This window comes from Oryctolagus cuniculus, chromosome 8 (genome assembly GCF_051225735.1).
Source record: "Oryctolagus cuniculus isolate XC-2025 breed Fujian yellow rabbit chromosome 8, ASM5122573v1, whole genome shotgun sequence".
Taxonomy (NCBI): Eukaryota; Metazoa; Chordata; class Mammalia; order Lagomorpha; family Leporidae; genus Oryctolagus; species Oryctolagus cuniculus.
Genome location: NC_142874.1, coordinates 57,927,725 through 57,952,767, shown reverse-complemented (window position 1 = coordinate 57,952,767; position 25,043 = coordinate 57,927,725).

Here is a 25,043-nt window from a genome sequence, read left to right as displayed (position 1 = left end):
TCTCAAATAAATAAATAAAATCTTTTTTTAAAAAAGTAAAAAATAATTTGATCTTAGTATTTACTCCTGAAATGCATTATACATATGTTAGCTGGCAAAGACAACTACAGATGAGGTCTTGTACCTGCATATGAATAATACTGAAATTTTATCTTTCAGGACATTTTTGAACTTGATTGTAAGACATATATATATATAATATACAAATATATGTATTTTATCATGTGTACAATGTTATTGTGTTGTTAGCCATAATGTGATCCTAGTGTGTGTGTGTATATATATATATAAAATATATATACCGATATATATATATATATCATATACTAGACTATATCATAGTCATTCAAAAATAACTGTCACAGAAAAAGAATAATATGACACTAAACACTATAGAACTTTCATAATACAGAAAGTTCTTTAAAACAAACTTTTGGCTGGCACCGTGGCTCACTTGGTTAATCCTCTGCCTTTGGTGCCAGCATCCCATATGGGCACCAGGTTCTAGTCCTGGTCGCTCCTCTTCTAGTCTAGCTTTCTGCTGTGGCCCAGGAAGGCAGTGAAGGATGTCCCAAGTGCTTGGGTGCCTACACCTGCGTCAGAGACCAGGAAGAAGTACCTGGCTCCTGGCTTCGAATTGGCGCAGCGCCAGCCATGGTGGCCATTTTGGGGTGAACCAACGGAAGGAGACCTTTCTCTCTGTCTCTCTCTCTCACTAACTCTATCTGTCAAATAAATTAAAAAAAAAAAACATTGGCAATGCAAATGCTCTTTTTATAATCAAATACATATTTTTCCTTTTTAAAATATTTTATTTATTTTTTTGAGAGACACAGTTACAGACAGAAACAGGGTGAGACAGAGAAAGAGATCTTCCATCCACTGGTTCACTCCCAAGATCATTGCATTGGCCAGAGCCGGGCCAATCCAAAGCCAGGAGCTAGAAGATTCTTCTGGATCTCCCATGTAGGCACAGGAGCCCAAGCACTTGGGCCATCTTCCACTAATTTCCAAGGCTATTAGCAGAAACCTGGAAGAGGAAGAACTGGGAGAGGAATCAGCTCCCATATAGGATGTGGTGGCACAGGCAGAGGCTTAGCCTACAACTCCATAGCAAGGACCCCCAAGTGATTGTTTTCAAAACCCATCACTATAACTAGGTAAAATTAGCAAGAAAATAAAAACAGGAAGAGATAAGAATTGTGTGTGATACTAATTATAAATATATCCCCAATTATTTTCACTCCTAAAATTATGAGCTCCTGAATGTGACTTTATAATTATGTGAGGCCAAAATACTTGCCCCCCACCCCCAAATTATCAAGTATTATCAAGTTAAAGTCAATTAATATGCAGGGTGCCCTCTGCCTTCCCTCTCTGTTTGCTTAAAACTGGGCAGAGATTTACAAAGGCAAAAGTTATTTCTACCCCCACCATCTTCCAGTCTAGAGAAGGGTCTCAGTTCTCCTCACAACTCCTTATGGGCTCAGAGATGGCACCAGAAGTATCTGAGCTCTTTGCACTCTTCTTGCACTTCTGAAGCCTGGGATGGCTGTCCTTTGTCTAGTGAATTCTCTAAAATGTACTGTGCTCTGTTAAACACTATTTAAGGTGGACCATTTTGTCACCATTTTGAGTTGCTGTATCTCAAAGTTTCTCCTGTGCGATATATATTGCACTTGTTAATCAACGTGCTTGTTTTTATCTTTGTAAACAGCCTTTTCTTATAAGACTTTATGACAATTAGAACTGAAGCCCCACCTCTTCAGATTCTTCAATCAAAAGATAACAGCTACCCGAACCTTCCAGTCTAGGCCAGTCTCTGGATTTGCTTTAACCAATAGAATCCTATGGCAGTGCCAACCCAGGGATTTAGACACATTTTCTGCTGCTGATTTCTGTTTTGAAACTCACCACTGTCATTTGAACAACACTAGTTTATCCAACTGGATTTTAAGAATCACATGACTCCATCACCTTGAGTGCTCAGAACAGCCATCCACCAACTTCCTAAATGTAACTGAAGCTGATCTGACCAACCACCTATCAGACTATACACACTACATACAGATGAATGAGTAAACAGTTAACATCATCAGAACAACTCTTAGATCAGCAGACTAATACACAGAGGGCATAGATCACTAAGAAAAAAAATATGCATTGTGTTAAGCCACAATAATGAAATCATCAAGGCATAAATCCTGAGATATTTCAGTTAGGGAAATGAAAAGGAACCAAATAAAACTGAAAAAAAATAATAGTTAGTAGGGCTGAAGAAAACCCAGGAATTCATAATGTTTTTAAAACTACAATAGCAGTGTTTCAACAGAAACAGGATTATCAACCATGACAATTACTGCTAAATTAAGAAAGATAAAATCTGCATGTTGACTGCTGGATTTAGTAATCTAGAGGGTTTTATTGATCTAATTCTGGCAATCCTTTCCTAAATGTGTGACTTAATAAGAACAAGGCAAATGCAATGAAATGCATTAATGATTACCAATAATGTGTTTAAAAATAGCAAATTTTTGAAATTCGGCATGGTCTCTACTTGGTGAATATGTGCGCTTTCTAGTATAACAAGAATGTACAGCATTGCTACAATATGTTAGACTGAACAGAGGCATCAAGTAAGCCTTTACAATGCATCTATAGACAAAAGTTTACTTCTCATCCATTAAAATGTGAAATATAATTTGATACTATATATATATATTTGATATATAAAATAAAAAGTATGGGGCCTAAATCATGCATGTTGTTAAGTCAAATGATCGTCACACATATGATTGCACCCTAGCATGTCAGTAAGATTGCAAGGGAACATGTGAAAATATTTTAACAATATTTTTAAGGACATAAAATTATCTATCCCTTAGTTATTTTGATCCATAAGTTATGTAAGAGGTAGGACTTCTATGTATGAAAAAAGTATTCCAGATACACTTTATGCTAAAATTTTATATCAAAAGAAAATCACCTATGTTTACCTATTAAAGGTTTTAAATTCCTCTGAGAGAAACATCGATGGATTATTCAGGCAGATATATTTTTAGTGGGATTTGCTGAACCTCTTGTAAGATTAAGAAAGGGATTTATGCACTCTCTGTGTTCAGTTTTCCCCCTTTGTTGTCCAAGAGGCCAAGTTTATCCTCTCTGCCTCCTGTGGTACCCCCTACTGGAATAGAGGACACAGTCTTCTCATCCTCCCACTTCCGACTCAGTGCAGGCTTGAAGAGAGAATACTGAGGCCCTCCTAATAACCTTTGTGGATCCAGGCTCTACAGTGGTCAGAAAGAAATAATTATAGCCACTTCAAAGTGATTAAAAAACAGTTCTATGCAGAGGGGAAGAATCGTTGTAATTGTGCCCTGGGGAAGAACTGCTTCAGAGGGATACTTATGATTGCTTTGAAGCAAAAGTAACTACTCTGGCCCTCTCAGCAGGCTTCTCTAAGTAGAAATGTGGAAGCTCTCATGGGCTCAAGGGAAAGAATAAGCTGAATACCTAGTAGAAGCATTGATTTCTTAATCTCATGAGGTAAACCCCTGCAGAACATGATGCAAAAACAAACCATGTGATTCAACTAAGTGACCCACTGCATTAAAACTAAATTAGACCAATGTCGATAAGCCTCAAGAAATGAATGTCCTTCTAAAGAAAGCAATAGTCTGCTATAATTCTGCCTAAAGGTTTCTCTGCTAAAAATAATCAGGCAGAATTGAACTAATGTTTTCTGTTTAGTTTAAAATAATATCAGATGAATGTGAAAACTGACCAATAGTGATTATTTATTGTGAAACCACGAAATGGTATTTACTTTCTTGAAATTGTAAAACTGGGCAAAAATTGTTCCAGTGTTTTGATGTCTGGAAGGAAACTGCAATTCCTATACTTAACTTTTTGCTGAATGGTGAATTAAAACTGGAGGCAATCTTTTATACAAATACATTTGGTCTAAATTCCCTTTGTTAGTGGTAGTTTGCATTCTAACATAGATCTTAGTTATTTTAAAAATATAAAATTCAGAGCAGGCATTATGCAGAGTGAATTCAGCCGCCCCTTGGAATCCAATTCCATATCTGAGTGCCTAGTTTGAGTCCCAGCTTCTCTGTTTCTTATTCAGCTTCCTACTAATGCATCCTAGAAGGTAGAAAATGGGGCTCAAGTCCTCAGTCCCTCCCATCCATATGGAAGAGTTGGGTGGAGTTCCTGGCTCTGGGCTTCAGCTTGGCAGAGCCCTGCCTGTTCAAAGTATTCTGGGAATGAATCAACAGATTGATTCTCTCTCTCCTTCACTCTCAGTCTGCCTTTCAGCTATATGGCATTCCTAAACAAATACATAAACATTAAAATAAAATATATATATATATTCTTTTTCTTCCAAACTCAAGACACTATAGAAATTCCATGTACTATTAAGGTATATACCTATTATTTAAAAGCAAAAATCAAGACTGACCTCAATCAGGAGTAGTTTTATGTATGAAGACCTTGATTCAATGATGTTTTATACTTATTAATGTATTTATTCTTTAATTCTGTTTGTGAAAATTTCCTCACAGACTTACTGATTTTGAAAATAATAAATAAAATTACAAAATTAAGGCTATTGAGAGGTTGTATGTCTTATCTTTTTTTCTTTTCAACTTTTATTTAATAAATATAAATTTCCAAAGTATAACTTTGAATTATAGCAGCTTTTCCCCCCATAACCTCCCTCCTACCTTCAACCATCTCATCTCCCACTCCCGTCCCATCCCATTCTTTATCATGATTCATTTTCAATTATCTTTATATACAGAAGATCAACTTAGTATATACTAAGTAAAGATTTCAACGTACTGCACCCACAAAGACACACAAAATATAGAGTACTGTTTGAGTAGTAGTTTCACCATTAATTCTCATAGTACAACACACTAAGGGCAGAGGTGCTACATGGGGGGCAGGTGCACAGTGACTCATGTTGTTGATTTAACAATTGACACTCTTATGTTAGCAATCACCCAAGGCTCTTGTCATGAGCTGCCAAGGCCATGGAAGCCTCCTGAGTTCACCAACTCCGATCTTATTTAGACAAGGCCATATTCAAAGTGGAAGTTCTCTCCTCCCTACAGAGGAAGGTACTGCCTTCTTTGATGGCCCATTCTTTCCACTGGGATCTCACTCACAAAGATCTTTTATTTAGGTCATTTTTTTTTTTTTCTTTTTGGCCACAGTGTCTTGGCTTTCCATGCCTGTGGAGCTCTCACATGCTTTTCAGCCATAATGCCGTAAGGGCTGATTCTGAGGCTAGAGTGCTATTCAGGGCTTTTGCCATTCTATGAGTCTGCTGTGTATCCCACTTCCCATGTAGGATCATTCTCTCCTTTTTAATTCTATCAATTATTTGCAGACACTGGTCTTATTTATGTAATCCCTTTGACACTTAATCCCATCTTTTGATCAATTATGAACTTAAACTGATCACTTTAACAAGTAAGATGGCATTGGTACATGCCGCCTTGATCGGATTGAATTGTAAGTCCCTGGTATGTTTCCAGCTCTACCACTGGGGGTAAGTCTGAGTGAGCATGTGCTGAACTGTACTCTCCTCCCTCTCTTGTTCTCGAGGAAAAACTTACTGTTTTATTCCTTTTAAGTGTTTTTTTTTTTTTGTTCTTGTTCTACTTAATACCATTGGCTGAACTCTTTAATTAACATACAATTATTCTTAGGTGTTTAAATTTACCTAAAAAGTGATATCTGTTAAATATTAGAGTGGGGATAAGAGAGGGTGGAGATGTATGTCTTATCTTTTAAAAGCAAAGTGTTTAATTTCTGCAAATGTATTGTATTTTACATTTTACAAAGAAATTATGTCTTAATATAGAAATTGCTCCTAAGTAAACCTTAAAATTTAAGACCATATTCTTAAATATACCAAATATGCATTTATAAAAATATTTCATGCTTAAATGGTGCAATTTAAAAGTAATATGTAGATGGTTTATTTCTTCTTGTTTTGTATAGAAACAAATGAGTATAACTGGAGATAGTGAAATGAGTTACATTAAATGTGTATGTGTATTTGCATATATATATATATATATGATTGTTGCAGTAAAACCACATACTTCATTTGTTGCTGAAAAATATTTTTGTCTCTCCAGTTTTATTGTATTTCTAGGAAGGTTAAATGATAATGGATGCTTTAGTACAAATGAATACAAAAACATTATAGTTTGATGGAATTTTAGAACAGAAGAACGTGATAATTTTTGTATTTTTTAAATGACTATGGAATATATCTTATTTAAGTTTGTTTATCTCTGAACAAACACTAACAGGATAATACATGAGGAATGTGACATTTTTTTCTTCCTCAAATTTTTACTAGCTGTTGACTGCTATGGAAGACTCCCAACCATATGGTGTAAAATAAAGATTTCAATTCTGTGTGATACAATATGTTATATTAAAACCATAAGGAAAAGAAAGTTGCATATAAAGGTCATAAAGCTGTTAGGATTCATTATACTGAAAAAGAAGTTGCTACTGTCTGCTATCTCATGAATATAGTGACACAGATTTCAGTATATGCATGAAATGAAATAGATTTAATGTAAGATGAATTTCATGCAAAATATCATAATAAAGTAAAAAGTAGGCAAATTAAGTATTTACATTTCAAAAAGCATTCAAGAGCTTGGGTCCATTCATACTTCAGTAAAATGTATTGATTACCTACCATACAGCAACCACCAGCAGAAAGATGTACAAAGTCAGAATCAGTTCTCCAGGGCCTTATAATCTACTAATGGTGGTTGTAGACATATAATCAAATAACCATAAAAATGCAGTAGGTTGCATTTTTAGTAGACATTTGAAAATGATGTTCTGTGGGCCAAGAGAAGAAAGCACTTAACCCTGCATAATAATTCAAGGAAGAAGTCCCAGAAGAACTATCATTACAGCTACAAGTTTTGTTTCTATTATTCAATTCTCTCAAAATGCTTTATCTATATATCCATAAGTTTAATACAAGAAATGATGCTGTAGCCTCTATTCTTATGCTCTAATCAATCCATTTGTACACAGAAGCTAGAGTTATTATTTCAAAATATCTATCAAAATGAATCATTTTCTTGCCTTAAAATACTGTAGTCATTGACTATTATCCATGATCAATGAGAGTAAATCTGTTATGAATCCTTAGTATTTCTGTCTATTCATCTCCTACCAATCTTCTCTTGAATGTCTCCACCTTAGACAAATCTTTGCTGCTCTTATTTCAAGTACGTGGGAGTCACTTCATCAAGACATTACCATACTGCAATCCCTCACTTTATTCAAGCATTTGCTCAAGTGTAATCTTGTAAAAGACTTTTCTGATCACCCTCAGAAAAGTTAAAGTCCTTTAACTTACTGATGTACTAAAAAATAAGTCATTAGTCTTTATCTTCAGTTCTTGATAGAGTCCCTAAGTTTTTAGAATGCCCTGCGTGTTGCAAAGTATCTTTAGTAAGCTAATGTAATGACTTCTAGAGAGACAGTCTCTCTGGATTCCAAATAGAGGGACATAGTCAGAAAGACGAAGCCATGATCATAAGGTTGGAAATTTCATTAATCATTGATAGCCAATGATTAATCCACACATTGAAACTGCCGTAAAAATTCTAAACAAGAGGGCTCTGAGAGCTTCTCATGTTGTTGAACGCATGGTGTGCTAGGAGGGTGGTGCCCCCAAAGTCTCCCCCATGAACATATCCTAACTTTGTGCTGAATTATATCCCAAGTAAGTAACAAGTAAACTGACATTAAAGTGTTTTCTTGAGTTCTGTGAGTCATTTTGCACGTTTTTGAACTTAAGAATGGGGTACTGGAAATCCTAATTTGTAGTTCATTAAATTTGCTGGTGGGCAAAGATTTAAATACGATATCTAAAGTAAGGGTGGTTTTGTAGGACAAAACCCTTAAGTGGTAAAGTCTGTATTAAGTTTGGTTAAATTCTTAACTGAACTATTGAAAACCTTGTTGCAGTAAGAGAGTAGAAGACGTATTTAATGCACATTTCATTTAATCTGCCTTATATTTTCTCCATAGCACTTGTTTCTATTTAAATCATGGTAGAAGTAGTTACTTGTCTCTTGCAGACCAATAATAACAAATAAAACTTCTGTCTTATTCTTCACAGAAACCCTAAAACCCAAAGTACAACCTTGCACACTTCAGACATATAAAACATTTATAAATTGATATTTGAATGAATGCATGATTGCAATTTGGCAATGTACTATTATGTGTGTTTCTTTTGTCATTTCCAAGCATATGTCTAGTGAAGAAATGTTATTAATTAATGAAGAGAAAAAATTAAATAAAAACAAAACAACTAGCAAAATATCACAATTCACACAACACAAGTAACAAAATAGGAAAGTCAAATATCTTTATGAAAAATTATAGTATAATATAGCATGTGTTCCATCTGAAACTCTTTCTTTTCCTTTTGAGTATTACTAAGTTAATTTCTTGTGCTGAAATAAACTGTGTGGCTTTCCTCTTGTTTGCTTATAAGCTGTAGATCTAAGCATCCCAGCAGGTTTTAGTTGCAAATAGGAAAGGAGTAAATTCCTCCCATATGGTTTTTGCATTATCCATATGAGGGTAATCAAACAAACCAGCTAGGGAAATCAAAGGGACCAGCTGGAGACTTCCTTTTGCTACAACTAAACAGACCAGTTCAAACAGTTTGCTTCCCTGAAATGTCATCTTGCAAAACAGGTTTTATCTTACTGAAAATTAGAATTCCTTCCTTTATGAAAATGGTACATATTTAAAACAATTAAGTCAACTTGTTCTTTGTATATTGCACCTAAAATATTTTAAAGGTAACAAAAATATTTTGAAGATATTTCTCTGTTATCATTTTTGTTATGGTATTATCTTTGTATCTCATCAAATCTAAAAGTAGCAAATTTATTTTGAAGTCTTCATTATCTTGGTGAATTTTTTTTCTGTGAATTATTTTTTTCTGTGAACATCACAGGGACTTTAAACAGAAAATTTAAGTGATAATAACTAAGACTGGAGTATTTTCAAATATTTTCCTACATCTATTTTTGTAAGGTCTTTATTTTATTTAAAATTGCTGTACCTGTGTTGAGTTCCTGTAATTGCTAATTGTACTATGATTATGTAACATGTCATCAGTAGGCAAAATATATAGGGATATGAAAGTTGCATGCACTACTTTTTGAAACTTTCATAGAATTAATTTGAAATAAAATTTTCAAAAATAGAAAGACAATTCTAATATTTTTTAAAATATTTTATTTATTTATTTGAAAGGCAGAGTTACAGAGAAACGAGGAGAAAGAAACAGAGAGAGAGAGATCTTCTATCCACTGGTTCAGTCCCAAAATGGCCTCAAGAGCCAGGGCTAGCCAGGGCCAAATCCAAGTGCTAGGAGCTTCCTCAGGTCTCTCACAGGGGTGCAGGTTTCCAAAGATTTGAGACATCCTCCTCTGATCTCTCAGGTGCATTAGCAGGGAGCTGGATTGGAAGTGGAAGAGCCAGCACTCAAACTGGTGCCCATATGAGATGCCAGCACTGCAAAAGGTAGCTTAAGCTGTTCTACCACAATGCCAGCCCCAATAATTTTTCACTTTGTATGTGTGTGTGTGTGTGTGTGTGTAAGAACAGCAGATGTTTATTGTTGAAATATCACTGTTTCCTGAAAAACCAATTTTATGACTGTAGTTTAATTAGATATAATTAATGACATTCTATTGACTAAAAAATCTAAAATATGAGTATCCCTCATTTAAATAATGAAAAATATATTTAAAAAGACTTTTGTCAACAAAGATACAGAACTGCAATGGAATTTTGTATGGGATTTAGAGTCACTATTGTTACTCAGCTGCTTAAAGCTCTTTTTGGTTTCAATTTTCTTCCAAGCAAGACCTAAAACAGGATATACTACTACACAATTAATGGAATTTTTTGTAAATGGTAAGTTGCAAAATATAGATATGAAGAGCACCATGGAAAAGAATTTGGTGATCAGGTTTTTAAAGTTTTCAGTTTCACTTTTGGTCATGATAGAGTATCTACTGCTCGATTTGCTTTCCTATCGTAATCAATTATTAAACTGGAAAAAATAGATGAGATTATATTTTTAGACACTGAAAAATGGCAGAATGTATCTGTGACTCCTGGCAAATGAAAAATCCATTAAGGAAGCCTCATGATTTAGCCAGCTTTCCAATGGAGGCACATATCCTATTGTGGCCTTGACCAAGCAGAGGAGTGCTTCTGCAGCTGCTGGGGTTGTTGAGATGTGTACTCATACAGAACACTGAACAGAGAGGGTTAGCAGGAGCAGACATGAGCACTTGCATCAACTCTTCAGTTGAGGTCTGAGCCTTCCCTGTCTGGAACAAGTCTGTGAGTCCTGGAGGAGTACACTACTTTAGAGAAAAATGCAGCACAGATACATCAGATGTGCAGGATGGGGAGACAATGACTTTGAAGCCCAGTTAAAGTAAAAGATGTCATCAGATTCTCCAAAAATTAATTTAGATGTCTGAGGAAAACCCATATAAAACTGAGTTCCTAACAGTCCCTTTGACTGATACTATTTACTATCAGTCCTATTTTCCCACAATTTCTCTCTCTTGGTCTAAAGTGTCTTTTGCCTGCTTTAATGACTGCAAATCGATACCTTATTATGATTAACTCACTATATAGAAGGATTGGTGCTTTACATCCAGCTAGTCCCACAAGTTTCGAGACTTATAAAATTGTACCTTGATGTTAGGTCTTGAAGGTTTTCAGAAACCTCACTCTCTGAGCAGAAAACAACTGTTACCAGCAAGTAGCTACAAGACTGATTGGAGTTCACTTGCCCTGTGAAAATTCCCCGAAGAATATGATGATCATGCTACTGTTGACCAATTAAAGGAGGATCACAAATACTGTCATTTCACCAGAGACACGGTCATACAATGAACATACACCTCTCAACCTAAGCTTCAAACTATAATATCCTTTACAACTAACACCTTAAGCAGTTGGAGGTTGAACCTGCCCCTTGCACCTTGCTCTGCACATTGGGAATAAATACCACCCACTTTTTTTTTTTTTCGCCCCCTCCAATGTGATTGGCTTCCTGCACATCAGGCAAGTGGAACCAAGTTTAGGGATTCTATAACATTACTTAAATGATAAGGACCTTGACAACATAGTAACAGTGAAGAGGACCATGCATTACGGATGCAGAAAAGCAACCCTGACAAAGACAAAGGGAGCTGCCAGTTATTTAACTGCATGCTGGGAAAAATTTAATACCAAAGTGGGGAACAGTCATGATTCCGTACAAGGTTTCAGTCAGGTTGTCCAACGTAAGTTAAAAATAATTCCAAATACAAAAGAACTGGAAAATGTGACACAAACTAGTCCTAACATGATCAACATTTCAGAATCAGAAGAAAAGAACTTTCAAATGAATATAATGAATGTGTTCAAAAAGTAAAGGAAAAGATAACAAGAGTAAAAGACATCCTCTATATCATTAGAGAAATAAAAACTAAAGCCAAAAGGATAAAATAAAAGCACACCATTTGAAATAAAATTTTTACTAGATATCTTAAGCAGCGAAAATGAATATACTAGATTAAAGGATGATTTAATTTAAAACAAATGAATGTAGAAAAAATGTTGAATAAAAATTTTAAGAAAGCCTCCATGCATCTTGAGAAAACATGAAGCATGTTGATATATAAGTAGCTGTATTCCTACAAATGAAGACAGAATAAGGAGAAACAATATTGGAAGATGTATTCCTGAAGATTTGTTAGATTTGCATAAAAATCAGCTTAGAGAAGTAGGAATATTAGTGAAACTCAATAAAGTTAGTAAAAGAAATATTTATGCTTGTCATTATGAAAATGAGAAAAGTAAAGCAAAAATCTTGAAAGAAATGAGATGAAAATGATATTTAATTCAAGAGAACAATATCTACAAAAATTTCCTCAGAAATGTAAGAATAATTAAATGATACATTGCAGTGCTTGAAGGGAAAAAAAAGACTCTGGTAAATTAGAATTCTGTATCCAGTGAAACTATCCTTCCAATGTGGAAAAAATAAAACGAACTTCTTATGAATGAATGAAAACAGAGATTTAGAGACCAGTAGATCAGCATCAAGAGTCATACTAAAGGAACTCGTTTCGAATGAAATATGATGATGTGAAACAAAAATGTACAGCTGAAGAAATAAGTGAAATATTTCAGTGAAGTTACTGGCTGAAGCAAAAATAATTATATGTATTCTGTCATTTAATGTGAATATAAATGCATAATTTGTGACAAGCATATGATGACCATCAGAACAGTTATTAGAATTGCATTGCTGTAAGATTCTTGCATTTACATGAAGCAGAGCCAAATTAGCTTCTGATATATGAGTATTAATAATGCATAGTGTAACCCCTAGAGCAACTACTTAAGTAAAACAATGTAAAGAAGTATATCAAAAAAGCAATTAGAAGAATTAACTGGTGGATGAAGGATATTCAGTTAAGTCAAACAAGGCAATAAAGGAAGAAGAAAAATATCATCTGGGATTAAAAGAAAATAAGCAGCAAAATAAGAGCATTGAAACCAAAAACTATGAATAATTTTACTGAATTCAAATGGACTAACTATTCTAACCAAAAGGCAGAGAAAGGTATAAAACATTATATGTGCATACAAGAGAAACATGCAAAATATGATAGGATTATATTAACATAAAACCACTGGAGAGCTACTGCCAAATAGTAACCACAGGAATGCTGTTGACCTGCATTTACATTAGCAATGTAGCCCTCAAGAAGGGAGAAAGAAGAGAAATATTTTGCAATGCTAAGTAAGTTATTCTGGAAAATTTACACTCTCCTAAATTGAAGTAAAGTAAATTATTCTAGAAGACACATTCTCTTAAATGTGTCACAAACAAAATTCTAAGGTATTTCTAAAAGTTTTTTGAAAATGAAAAAAATATTGTTTATTTTGGAGGAAGGGTGGCACTGGTGTGCAGTGAGTTAAACCCTTAGCCTGCAGAGCTGGCATTATTGTGGACGCCTGTCCGAGTACCTGATGCTCCACTTCTGATCCAGCTCCCTACTAATGCACCCAAGTCCTTGTGCCCTGCTCCCATGTGGGAGACCCAGAGGAGGCTTTGGATCAGCTCAATTTCAGCCACTGAAGCCATTTGGGGAATGGGCCAGCAGATAGGTGACCCCATCACCACCGTTTCAAATAAATAAAAAATAAAATATAACTGTTTCAAATAAATAAAATAAATCTTATAAAAAATTTTATTGGGGGGCAGCAATTGTGGGATAGTAGGCTAAGCCTCCAACTGAAAAACTGCCATCCTGTAAGGGCACTTGTTCAAGACTCGGTTACTCCGTTTCCAATGCAGCTCCTGCTAATAAGCCTGAGAAAGCAGTGAAAGAAGACCCAAGTGCTTTGGCCCCTGCACTCACACAGGAGACCTGGAAGAGCTTCGGGCTCCTGCTCCTGGCTCCTGGCTTCAGCCTGGCCCAGTCCTGGCTGTTCAACCCATTTGGGGAGTGAACCAGCAGATGGAAGATCTCTCTCTCTCTCTCTTTCTCTCTCTCTCTGTCTCTCCTCACTGTATATTCTGTCTTTAATTTTTCTAAACTAAGTTTATTTTGTTATTTTGAATGCAAAATATTTTTAGAATTCATGCAAAATTATTTTCATGATACCATCATTTCCACAAACTATTTTGAGCACCTGTCTACCAGTGGACTTCAAATTTTGAATGCACTGTAACAAATATTTATTTTAATTCCATTTTCCATAAACTTATCAAAAGCATCATTGTAGATTAAGCAAAACCGACAAAGAAAAAAATAGACAAATCCACTATTGAAATAAGAAAGCTTTTCCCACTCATTTATTAAGCAATATATCAACTCAAAACTCATCACTAAGGATGTATAAGAGTCTACCTGATTGATATTTATACATTAACTTGAATCTCCGCAGAGTATTTTCTTCTCAGGGTACACAGAGAGTTCACCAACCTGAGCCATATTTGGAGCCTTAAAAGGTATTTCATCACCTTTGCAAAGACTGAAAGCTGAAAGAATGTATTGTCTGACCACCAAGGAATTACATGTGAAGTCATCACAGCATCGTGTTTTGGCCTATCATTCTATTTCTTTGTAATCAAAACTGATTTGATAAAGATAGTGTTTGTTACTGTGGGAGTCCTTAAAAAGAAATATTAAACATTACATGGAGAAATACCCTGCAGACATAAAACATTCAAGTTTTATCTGGCTGCTTCTCTCATTCCTACATGAATCATCAAACTAAAAAAGATTTCACAACTGTGAGAGCTTAAAAACAGTACCTTTATCAGTAAGGCAGGGGCACTTGTTCCTCAAATAATTGCTGACTGTCACAATAAACATGAAGAGTATACCCATTCAGCAAGATCACAGAGACTCATGCTGGCCTAATGACACTTTTTCATTTTCCTCAGTAGACACGATATTTGGGGCTGGGTGGCAATGGTATTGGAAGAAAAACAAAAAAACAAGGGCTTTTCATTTTTCCCTTTCTGAGGCTTAAATATTTGAACACTGACCAATGCAATGGTCAATTCTCAATTTAATTTCAATACACTCATCTCAGATATTAATTGCATGATATCTAACTATGCAAACCTAAAAACTAGGAATAAACAATGACATCATAGTCTCATAGTCAGTTTTTCCTCCATGTTCAATCCCTTCATTCTGTTCATTTTCTTGTACACTTCAAATATGACATGGACTGATTTATTTTTCTTCACATCCCAAAACCTTTGTATGTCACTTGTACTATTAAAACAGTGCTGTAACTCGAAGATTGCAGAATTTTCTGTAAAGGGATGAAAATATAAATATCTTGACTTTGCTGACCATACAGTCACTGCCAATAATTCTGTTGTGGGGCTGGCACTGTGGTGTTGAGGGTGCCAGCATCTCATATGGGTGCTGGTTTGAATCCTGGCTACTCCACTTCCGATTCAGCTCTCTGCTATGGCCTGGAAAAGCAGTGGAAGACAGTTCGAGTCCTTGGTCCCCTGGACCCACATGGTATACCCCAAAGAAGCTCCTGGCTCCTGGCTTTGGATCAGTGCAGCTCTGGCCACTGGAGCCATTTGGGGAATGAACCAGAGGATGGAAGACTCTCTCTCTCTCTCTCTCTCTCTCTGCCTCTCTGTAACTCTGCCTTTTCAATAAAATAAATAAATCTTTAAAACATACTTCTGAATGACACCTGGATATGTACCAATTAATACTTTATATGTCTGGATAGATTTGTTTCATGAGCAGTAGTCTGCCAATCCCCACAAACTAATCTACCTGCACTCATTCTTACCTTTTCCAGTCCATTTTTCATTTTTTTCCATCCAGATTTTAAATTTTTAAAAATATTTTACTTATTTATTTTTGAGGCTGAGTTATAGACAGGGAGAGGAAAAGACAGAGAGAACGTTCTTCCATCCTCTTGTTCACTCCCCAAATGTTTGCAATGGCTGAAGCTGAGTCCATCCGAAGCCAGAAACCCAGAGCTTCTTCTGGGTCTTGCATGTGTGTGCAGGGCCTAAGCACTTGTGCCATCTTCTCCTGTATTCCCAGGCCTTAGAAGAGAGCTGGATTTGAAGAGGAGCATCCAGGACACAAACCAGCAACCATATAGGAGGTTTAACCTTCTAAACCATAGTTCCAGTCCCATCATCTAGATTTTTTTAAATTAAAGTTAGAATGATCTTTCTCCTCATAGAACCATTCCAAGATGTCATATTTTTGAATATAAAATCAACTCCTAAGGTGGATACTGTGACAAATACAGTCTTCCTCAGCTTCCCCAGTCCAACATCAATTGGATGAAAGCCACTTGTTGTCTCCTTTTCAGACTCTCGTTCCTTCTTTTGTACCCAGGCAATTAAGCATACTCTCCTTTTGGAATAATGCTCTTTCAGCTTTCACCTAGTAAACTTTTTGATATTCTCCTGATCTTAGATCAGTTATTCTTCTTTATAGAAATCTTTCCTGGACAATTGTGACAGATAAATTCTCACTGTTCAGCACCGCTGTATGTTCTTACACATGTCCTTATATAACTACTAATTGTCAGAGCTTTATGTGTCTCTAGAATTAGTTGATAAATAGCCACTATTGTTTTAAATTTCATGATAACACAATCCTTAAAAGTGTAAAGTCCTATTACCATCTATTATAGTATTATCTTAACCAAATCTTCACAGTATTCATTTAGGATGAGAATAAGTTTATGCCTACTTATCAGATTGTAAAACTGAGGTCTATAAATAATAATCTTTTAAATCAAGAAGCAAGGTGATTTTTTCTTTATCAACACATATAGTCTGACTTCAGACTCCTCACTTTTAATCAATATAAAATGATGAAGATCGGTGCCAGCTTTGTGGCATAGCAGATAAAGCGGCCATCTGCAATGCTATCATCCTAAACGGACACCTGTTCAAAATTTACCATTACACAAAATAGGCTATATGAACTATAATAAAGTTACAGAAAAACTGAAAGCTTGGATTTGTGTGTAGAGCAGACAAGTATGGCAAGCAGACTGAGCCTTTGAGGCAAGGATACAAGCTGGTCCACCACCACCATCTAGAGCTTTCTTTTCTTTCAGTCTTCCATTGTTTTCTCCTTACTGGAGTGAAAGAGATCAAAGATCATATCCTGCCTATTCATTCAACCAGTTTGCCAATCGAGAAACAAGGACTGACAAAAAAGAATGAAACATGGAATCCAAAGGCCAACACTGCTCTTTCTGCTCCTGACACAAATCACTTACTGCTAACTGCTATGAAACAAACACAAGCTTGCACTGGATTTTATTTGAGACTCTAGTAGTTTTTTTTTTTTTTTTTTGAAGATTTTATTTATTTATGTGACAGAGTTACAGAAAGAGAGAGAGAAAGACAGAGAAAAATGTCCTCACAACTCTTCCATATGTTAGTTCACACCCAAATGGTCACAAATGGCCAGAGTTGGACTGATCTGAAACTAGGAGCTTCTTCTGAGTCTCCCACCCAGGTGCAGGGGCCCAAGCACATAGGCCATCTTCTGCTGCTTTCCCAGATCATAGCAGAGAGCTGGATCAGAAGAGGAGCAGCCAGGACACAAACTGGCTGCCCGTATGGGATTCTGGCAACACAGGTAGAGGCTTAGCCCACTAGGCCACAGAGCCTGCCCCGTAAGTAGTTTTTTTTTTAATTTCTTCATGAAACAGGAAGAATAAATACATTGCAAAATGTTACCTGAAGCATCCAACTTTCATAGTATTCAAAATAAGAAATAAAGATTACAAAGCAAAATTATTGAAAATGAACAAAAATCAGTAAATTCAGTAAATATACTTACATCTTATAAGCAATCGATATAATTTTTAAATTGTCAATATTTCCTACATCTGTCATATTTAGCAAAACTAATCAAACATTTAATCATATTTTTCAGAAATGAATTTTTCGTAGGCCTGCGCCACGGCTCACTAGGCTAACCCTCCGCCTGCGGCACCAGCACCCCTGGTTCTAGTCCTGGTTCGGGCTCCGGATTCTGTCCCGGTGTCTCCTCTTCCAGTCCAGCTCTCTGTTGTGGCCCGGGAAGGCAGTGGAGGATGGCCCAAGTGCTTGGGCCCTGCACCCGCATGGGAGACCTGGAGAAAGCACCTGGCTCCTGGCTTCGGATCAGCATAGTTCTGGCCGTAGTGGCCTTTTGAGGGATGAACCAACAGAAAGAAGACCTTTCTCTCTGTCTCTCTCTCACTGTCTAACTCTGCATGTGAAAGAAAAAATGAATTCTTTGCAGTATTAAAGTTAAATGAGTTTAATTCTAATTTCTAAAATGAACTTTTTGCTAAAACATGGGACGAGTGTTTGGCATAGTGGCTAAAACTTTGACTAGGATGCTAACATGCCATATTAGAGTGCCCAAGTTCAGCCCTGGCTCCTGATTATAGCTTCCTGACAATGTATACCTTGGAAGCAGTAGATAATGGCTCATGTACCCAGGTCTCTGAAACACACATGAGAGACTTGCACTGATTTCCAGGCTTCTGATTTTAGCCTGGCCTAACCCCAGCTGTTTCCGTCATTTGGGGAGTTAAGCAGTGGATAGGAGATGTCAGCTGCTTTATCTCTCTTTATTTTTTTCTATGTTAAATAAATAAATATTTTCCCATAAAAACGAAATTTCTATAACAAGAGATTGCATGTCTCCTTTTTTTTTTTTTTTTTCTGACAGGCAGAGTGGACAGTGAGAGAGAGAGAGACAGAGAGAAAGGTCTTCCTTTGCTGTTGGTTCACCCTCCAGTGGCCGCTGTGGCTGACGCGCTGTGGCCAGCGCATTGCGCTGATCCGAAGGCAGGAGCCAGGTGCTTTTCCTGGTCTCCCATGGGGTGCAGGGCCCAAGCACTTGGGCCATCCTCCACTGCACTCCCTGGCCACAGCAGAGAGCTGGCCTGGAAGAGGGGCAACCGGGACAGAATCTGGAGCCCTGACCGGGACTAGAACCCGGTGTGCAGGAGCCGCAAGGCGGAGGATTAGCCTAGTGAGCCACAGCACCGGCCTCTCCTACATATCTTCTTAAAGTAGACTACTTTAAGAACTCTAAATTGTGCTAAAACAAAGAACATCATCAAATTTGTGTCAAATGAATTTTCTGGCTCTCTGGACAAATTGCTTCTTTTTATTTTAATTCAATCGTAAAAAGAACATTTTTCAATATAGTTAGTGAATGTATTATGCATGTTGCTACTATGCAGATGAATGAACATAATTTATTTTATTCATAGCTAAACTATTATATAAAATAAGATATATTTCTTTTTTTAATCCTACTTGCTACTTACATGTCCTTAAAAGAATGGGATCAGGGGCTGTTGCTTTGGCACAGCAGATTAAGTTGCATCCTGCATAATGGCATCCCATATAGGCATCGTTTTGAGCACCAGCTGCTTCACTTCTGATCCAGCTCCTGCTAATGCCCCTGGGAAAGCCGTAGAAGAGGGCCCAAGTGCTTGGGTCCCTGCACCCATGTGGGAGACCAGAAGAAGCTTCTGAGTCTTGGCTTTGGAATGGCTTCAATCTGGCAGCCCCGGCAGTTCAGTTGCAGTCATGTAGGGAGTGAACAATTGGATGGAAGATTCTCATTCTCTCTCTCTCTCTCTCTCTCTCTCTCTCTCTCTCTCTCCCCTTCTCTCTCTATCTCTGTCTTTCAAATAAATAGATACATAAAATAATATTTAAAAAAATGGGATCAAAGATTTCTATACTGGAGCTAGTGTTCTGGTACAACGGGTTGAGCTGCAGTTTTCAATGCTGACATCCCATATCAGAGCATTCGTTAGAAACCTGGATGCAGCACTTCTGATACAGCTTTCCTCAAATGCACCAGGGAACGCAATGAAAGATGATCAGATTGTGCCCCTGTCACTCACATGGACACCTGAATAGAGTGTGGCACTGCATTCCCCTCTCTGTCAATCTGCCTTTCAGAGAAAAGAAATAGATCTTTAATAAAAAAATAATTTTGAATTTATCAGAGGGACACTGAAGAATCTTCTTTTTGTGGGGCTGTGGAAGATAGATCTGCAAAGTTTTGTGAAATTTAGCCAAAGGAAGATTATCTATTAGGTCTACCATTTATTTCACCTGTATGAAAATATGTTAAAAATGTGCAGAATTTTGTCATATTGTTGATATCCACTAGTAATTTATAATAGGAGCCAATCATGAGTAAATAAAAATTGGGAAATTTTGTTTATAATAATGTTATTTGAAGTGTCATATAAGTAGAATCTACAGTAATATTCAATACTGATATTTTATTGTTTGCCTTAATGCATAGCTATTTTAATATTATACAATAAAATAAGATAAAGACATGGAAATAGAAATGTTTATGATATTTCATATTTTATGACCTTATATGTATGCCATATAGGGGCCACATAGGTAGAGGAAAATGTGTCCTTTTTATTGGCTCTATACATCTTGTTTTATGCTTCCTGCACCAGAATGATTATTAAAAGTATTCTCTGAATTACCCTGCTCTACATGATAAATGTGATGATCAATCTTTGAATAAATTAAAATATTGAATGATTATTTCTTAGTAGGAATATTACTGATGATTTCTTGTTCATCCTTTATTCATTGAATCATGTTCTTCTATGTTTGAGCTGTATAACTAGGATGAGAAATTTAATACTTCTTCTTTGTGCTGAAACGATTCCTCTTGTTAAATGTGAGCTCTGCAGTGTGCGTTGTCTTTTCTGTCTTTTCTATAAGGCACAATTTAGTTTTATCCTTGTTAGATGAACCTTCCTGGTGTAGAGAGGTTTTATGGAATTTGAAGTTGTGGAGTTTCAATAAGAAAATGGACAAACTCAAATCATAATTAATTTTCTTCCCAAAATTGTGATAGACATCTTTTACTATTAATTATGTCAAAACATTTAGCAAGTGAGATATAACATTATAAGTTTAACTTCTCTTCAGAGAAGTGCATTGAGCAGCATGTATTTTAATGGAATAAAAATAATTAAAATGCTCTTCTGATATTCCCATATTTTGCCAGGCTTATGTTTACTCATGATCCACGTACTACCTTCCAGATATGTCCCATTTCCTTGTCTCTAATCTGTATGTTATCTGGCTGAAGTTCAAAGATTCATATTTAATATTACATTAGAGAACATTCCCGTGAGTTGAGAAACTAATCAAATACAATAGTAGGTGGTGGGAATAAACAAAGGAAAACATTATGAATTTATGTTTCCTTCCTTCGAACAAATATATAATTTTGAGGTCTCAAATGAGAAAGGTGTTTTTTTTTTTAATTTCCTAGACTCAAAAAATGGATGAGACAGAAGATGTGCCTTTGATAGCTCAAAGCCTTCTAGAATATTTTCAGTCTAAATACGAGAGTTTGTGTGTATGTGTGTGTGTGTGTACAGAGTTGCCTTTCCTTTCATTCATATGGACGTATTTAATAAAACATTGTTATTATTGTTAATAGATTTTAGATTATTCTTATTTACATAGAGAAATATATATTTATATTTATATATTGTATATTTTTATATATATATATATTTATATGTGATATATATATATATATATATATATCACATATAGTGAGGCCAGCGCTGTCGAGCAACAGGTTACAGCCTTGACCTGAAGTGCTGGCATCCCATATGGGCGCCGGTTCTAGTCCTGGCTGCTCCTCTTAGATGCAGCTCTCTGCTATGGCCTGGATAACAGTAGAAAATGGCCCAATTCCTTGGGCCCCTGTACCTGCTTGGGAGACCCAGAGGAAACTCCTATCTTCGGATAGGTAAAGCTCCGGCCATTGCAGCCATCTGGGGAGTGAACCAGTGGATAGAAGACCTCTCTCTCTATCTCTACGGCTCTCTGAAACTCTTTCAAATAAATTTTAAAAAAACATAGTAATACATACAATATAACATAATGGTTGTATTTATTTGTTGGGTATGGTGTGATATTTCAACACATGCAAAAAGCAGGTACTTATGAAATCAAGGTAATTAACATTTTTACCTTCAGCCATGTATATTAACATTTCCATGATCATATATGGAGCTTCGAGCTCCTCTCTTGTAGTTCTTCATAAAATATATAATAGTTTATTATGAATTGTAGTCACCCCACTATGCTAAGTTGCACTTGTATCTTCCATCTGTATTTTGATACCTGTTATCCAATGTCCCTGTATCCTCCCATTTGCCTCCCACAAACAATTAATAAACACCATTGTCCATTGTACATATTGATAAATTCTAACTTCCACATATGAAACAAAACTTGGAGACTTTTTCTCTCTGTACATGGTGTGCTTAGTACAATATCCTTCAATAAAACTATTTTGCTGTAGGCAGAAGGATATATATTCTTTTAGCAGTTGAATAATATTTTGTTGTGTGTATATAACATATACACATATATATGTATATGTACATATATATGTTTATATTGTGTGTATATAACATATTTTCCTCATCCATTTATATACTGATGGACACCTACATTGTCATCATATTTTGGCTTTTGTGAATAGTGCTGCAATGAGCCTGGAGATGCAGATCTCTATTTGATAGATAACTTTCAATTCCTTTGGCTATAACCAAAAGAAGGATAGCTGGACTGTATATAGACTGATATTTTTGTGTGTGTTTTGAGATATTTCTATATTGTTCTCCTCAACTGATGTACCGATTTACATTCTCACCAACAATAATATAAAGATCCTTTTTCTCAATATGCTTCCACCATTTTTCCTTTTGTTTTTATTTTTATAATAGCCATTCTTCTTAGGGGAAGATGATATCTCTTGATGATTCATATTTGCATTTATCTAATGGTTGAACATATTAGGGATTTTTCATGTATTTGTTGGCCATGTATATTTATTTTGAGAAATAACTATTTGATCATTTACATTTTCTAATTGAATTGCTTTATTGTAGCTGAAATTTTAGATAATTAGATATTCTGAATATTAATACTTCATTGGATGATTAGTTTTCAAGTACTTTTTCCATTCATTCAAATTTCTATTTGTTCTTTTAACTGTTTGCTTTGCTATGCAAATGTTTTGCAGCTTGACATAATCCCATTTTTCTAATTTTCTTTATGTTGTCTGCAGTTTTGGAAATTTGTCAAAAAAAAAAAAAAAAACACCTCTACTGATGTTTTGAATCATTTCCCCTTGATTCCTTTTAGTAGTTTCAGTTTTAGGTCTTATATGTAGCTCTTTCAAACATTTTGAATGAGTTATAGGATTGGGTGAAAGGTAGGGGTCAAGGTACAATTTTCTGCATATGCATTTTCACTTTTCCATCACCAATTACTGAAAAACATGTCCTTTATAAGGATAGTATTTTTAGTACCGTTGTTGAGAAACAGCTGGCAGGAGATGTGTAGGTTTATCAATGAGATCGCTAATAAGTTCCCCTCACCTATAGATTTTTATATCAGTGCCATGTGGTTTTGGTTGTTAAAAACTCTAGTATGTCTTGAAGTTAGGTATAGTAATTTCTCCAGTTTATTCTATTTATTTGATTGATTAGGTATTGAGGGTCTTTTGTGTTTCTACTTAAATTTGAAGATTGTTTCTACTGATTTAAAGAACGCCATTACTGTTTTGATGGTAATTTCATTGAGTATGTAAGATCTTCCTAATCTTTTTCAGTGTTTAGTAGTTTTTATTATCCAGTAGTGTACTTCTTTGATTAAATTTATTCCTGTTTTTTTTCCTAGTTAGTGTTGATAGAACTGATTTGATAATTTCTGTTACAAAGTTTTTTATTGCTGTATAAAATGCTACTCATTTTTATGTATTTATTTACATGCATCTCATAAATACAACTTTAGGAACATAGTAATTCTTCTCACCTGCCCTCTGACCCATACTTCCACCCCATTTCCTCTTCCCTCTCCTATTCCCAGTCTTGTTCATTACCAACATCTATTTTCATTTAACTTTATACATAAAAGATTAACTCTATTCTAGGTAAAGAGTGCAACACTTTGTATGAGAAAATGAAAGAAAAAGACCAAAAACAAAAACAAAACAAAACAAACAAAAAAAAAACCTGTTGCTCAGTGGGTTAAGTCTAGATATGGGCTATTCAAAGTCAACGCATCCCCAAGGTAATTTTTTTTTTCATTTTCAATTCTCTTTATATACAGAAGATCAGTTTAGCATACATTAAGTAAAGATTTCAACAGTTTGCTCCCACACAAACATAAAGTGAAAAATAATAGATGATTTTTTAAATGATGATGAAATCAGATCAGACCTATTGTCATGTTTAATCCCAGTGAGAGTCAAGTTGGGAATTGATAATTTCTTCTATTTTTTTTTTTACAGAAGATCAGTTTAGTATACATTAAGTAAAGATTTCAACAGTTTGCACCCCCATAGAAACACAAAGCGAAATATACTGTTTGAGTACTCATTATAGCATTAAGTCTCAATGTACAGCTTTTTTTTTAAGGTACTTAATTATCTTCAAAGAAGAACCTACAAATGATACATCTATTGCAAGCACTTATACTTAATTATCACTTATGAGACATAAGAATATCCTCCACTTAATAAACTAAAATAAAGTAATTCTTTTAGATCCAGTTTTACTATTAAGTCTCAGATCAAGTTTTACTATTAAGTCTCATAATAAAGCTCTTTTAGGACAGAGGTCCTGAATGGGAAGTTAGAGCACAGTGACTCCTGTTGTTTATTTAACAATTAACACCCTTATGTATTGCATCAATGGTCACCTGAGGCTCTTAACATGAGCTGTCTAGGCTATGGAAGCCTTTTGAATCCACAAACTCCTTCAATATTTATTCAAGGCCATGAGAAAAGAAGTTTTCTCCTCCTTTCAGAGAAAAGTACATGCTTTCTTGATGACTACTTCTTTCCACTGGGGTCTCCCCCACAGAACTCCTTCCTATAGACCATTTTATTTGCAATAGGGTCTTGGCATTGCATAACCAAAAGATCTTGGGGACTTTTCAACTAGACCAGAATGATTTAAGGGCTGATTCTGAGGTCAGAGTGCTACTTAAGGTGATTGTCATTCTATGAGACTGCTGTATGGACTACTTCCCATGTTGGAGCATTTACTCCTTTTTAATTCTATCTATTATTATTACTGAACACTTGGTCATATTTATATGATCACTTTAACACTTGAACCTCTCTACATGATCATTTTAAAACTTAATACCATCCATATGATCCCTATAATACTTAAAATGCTATTTTACTACCGAATTTGGTGTCCCATGACACCTTTTAAAACTGTATTTTTGGAAGTAAGTTGGTAGAAATTCATGCAAAACTATATTGCTCTACAGCTACAAACTTCATACATTTCACAGTTACAACTTTTGGATCATGATA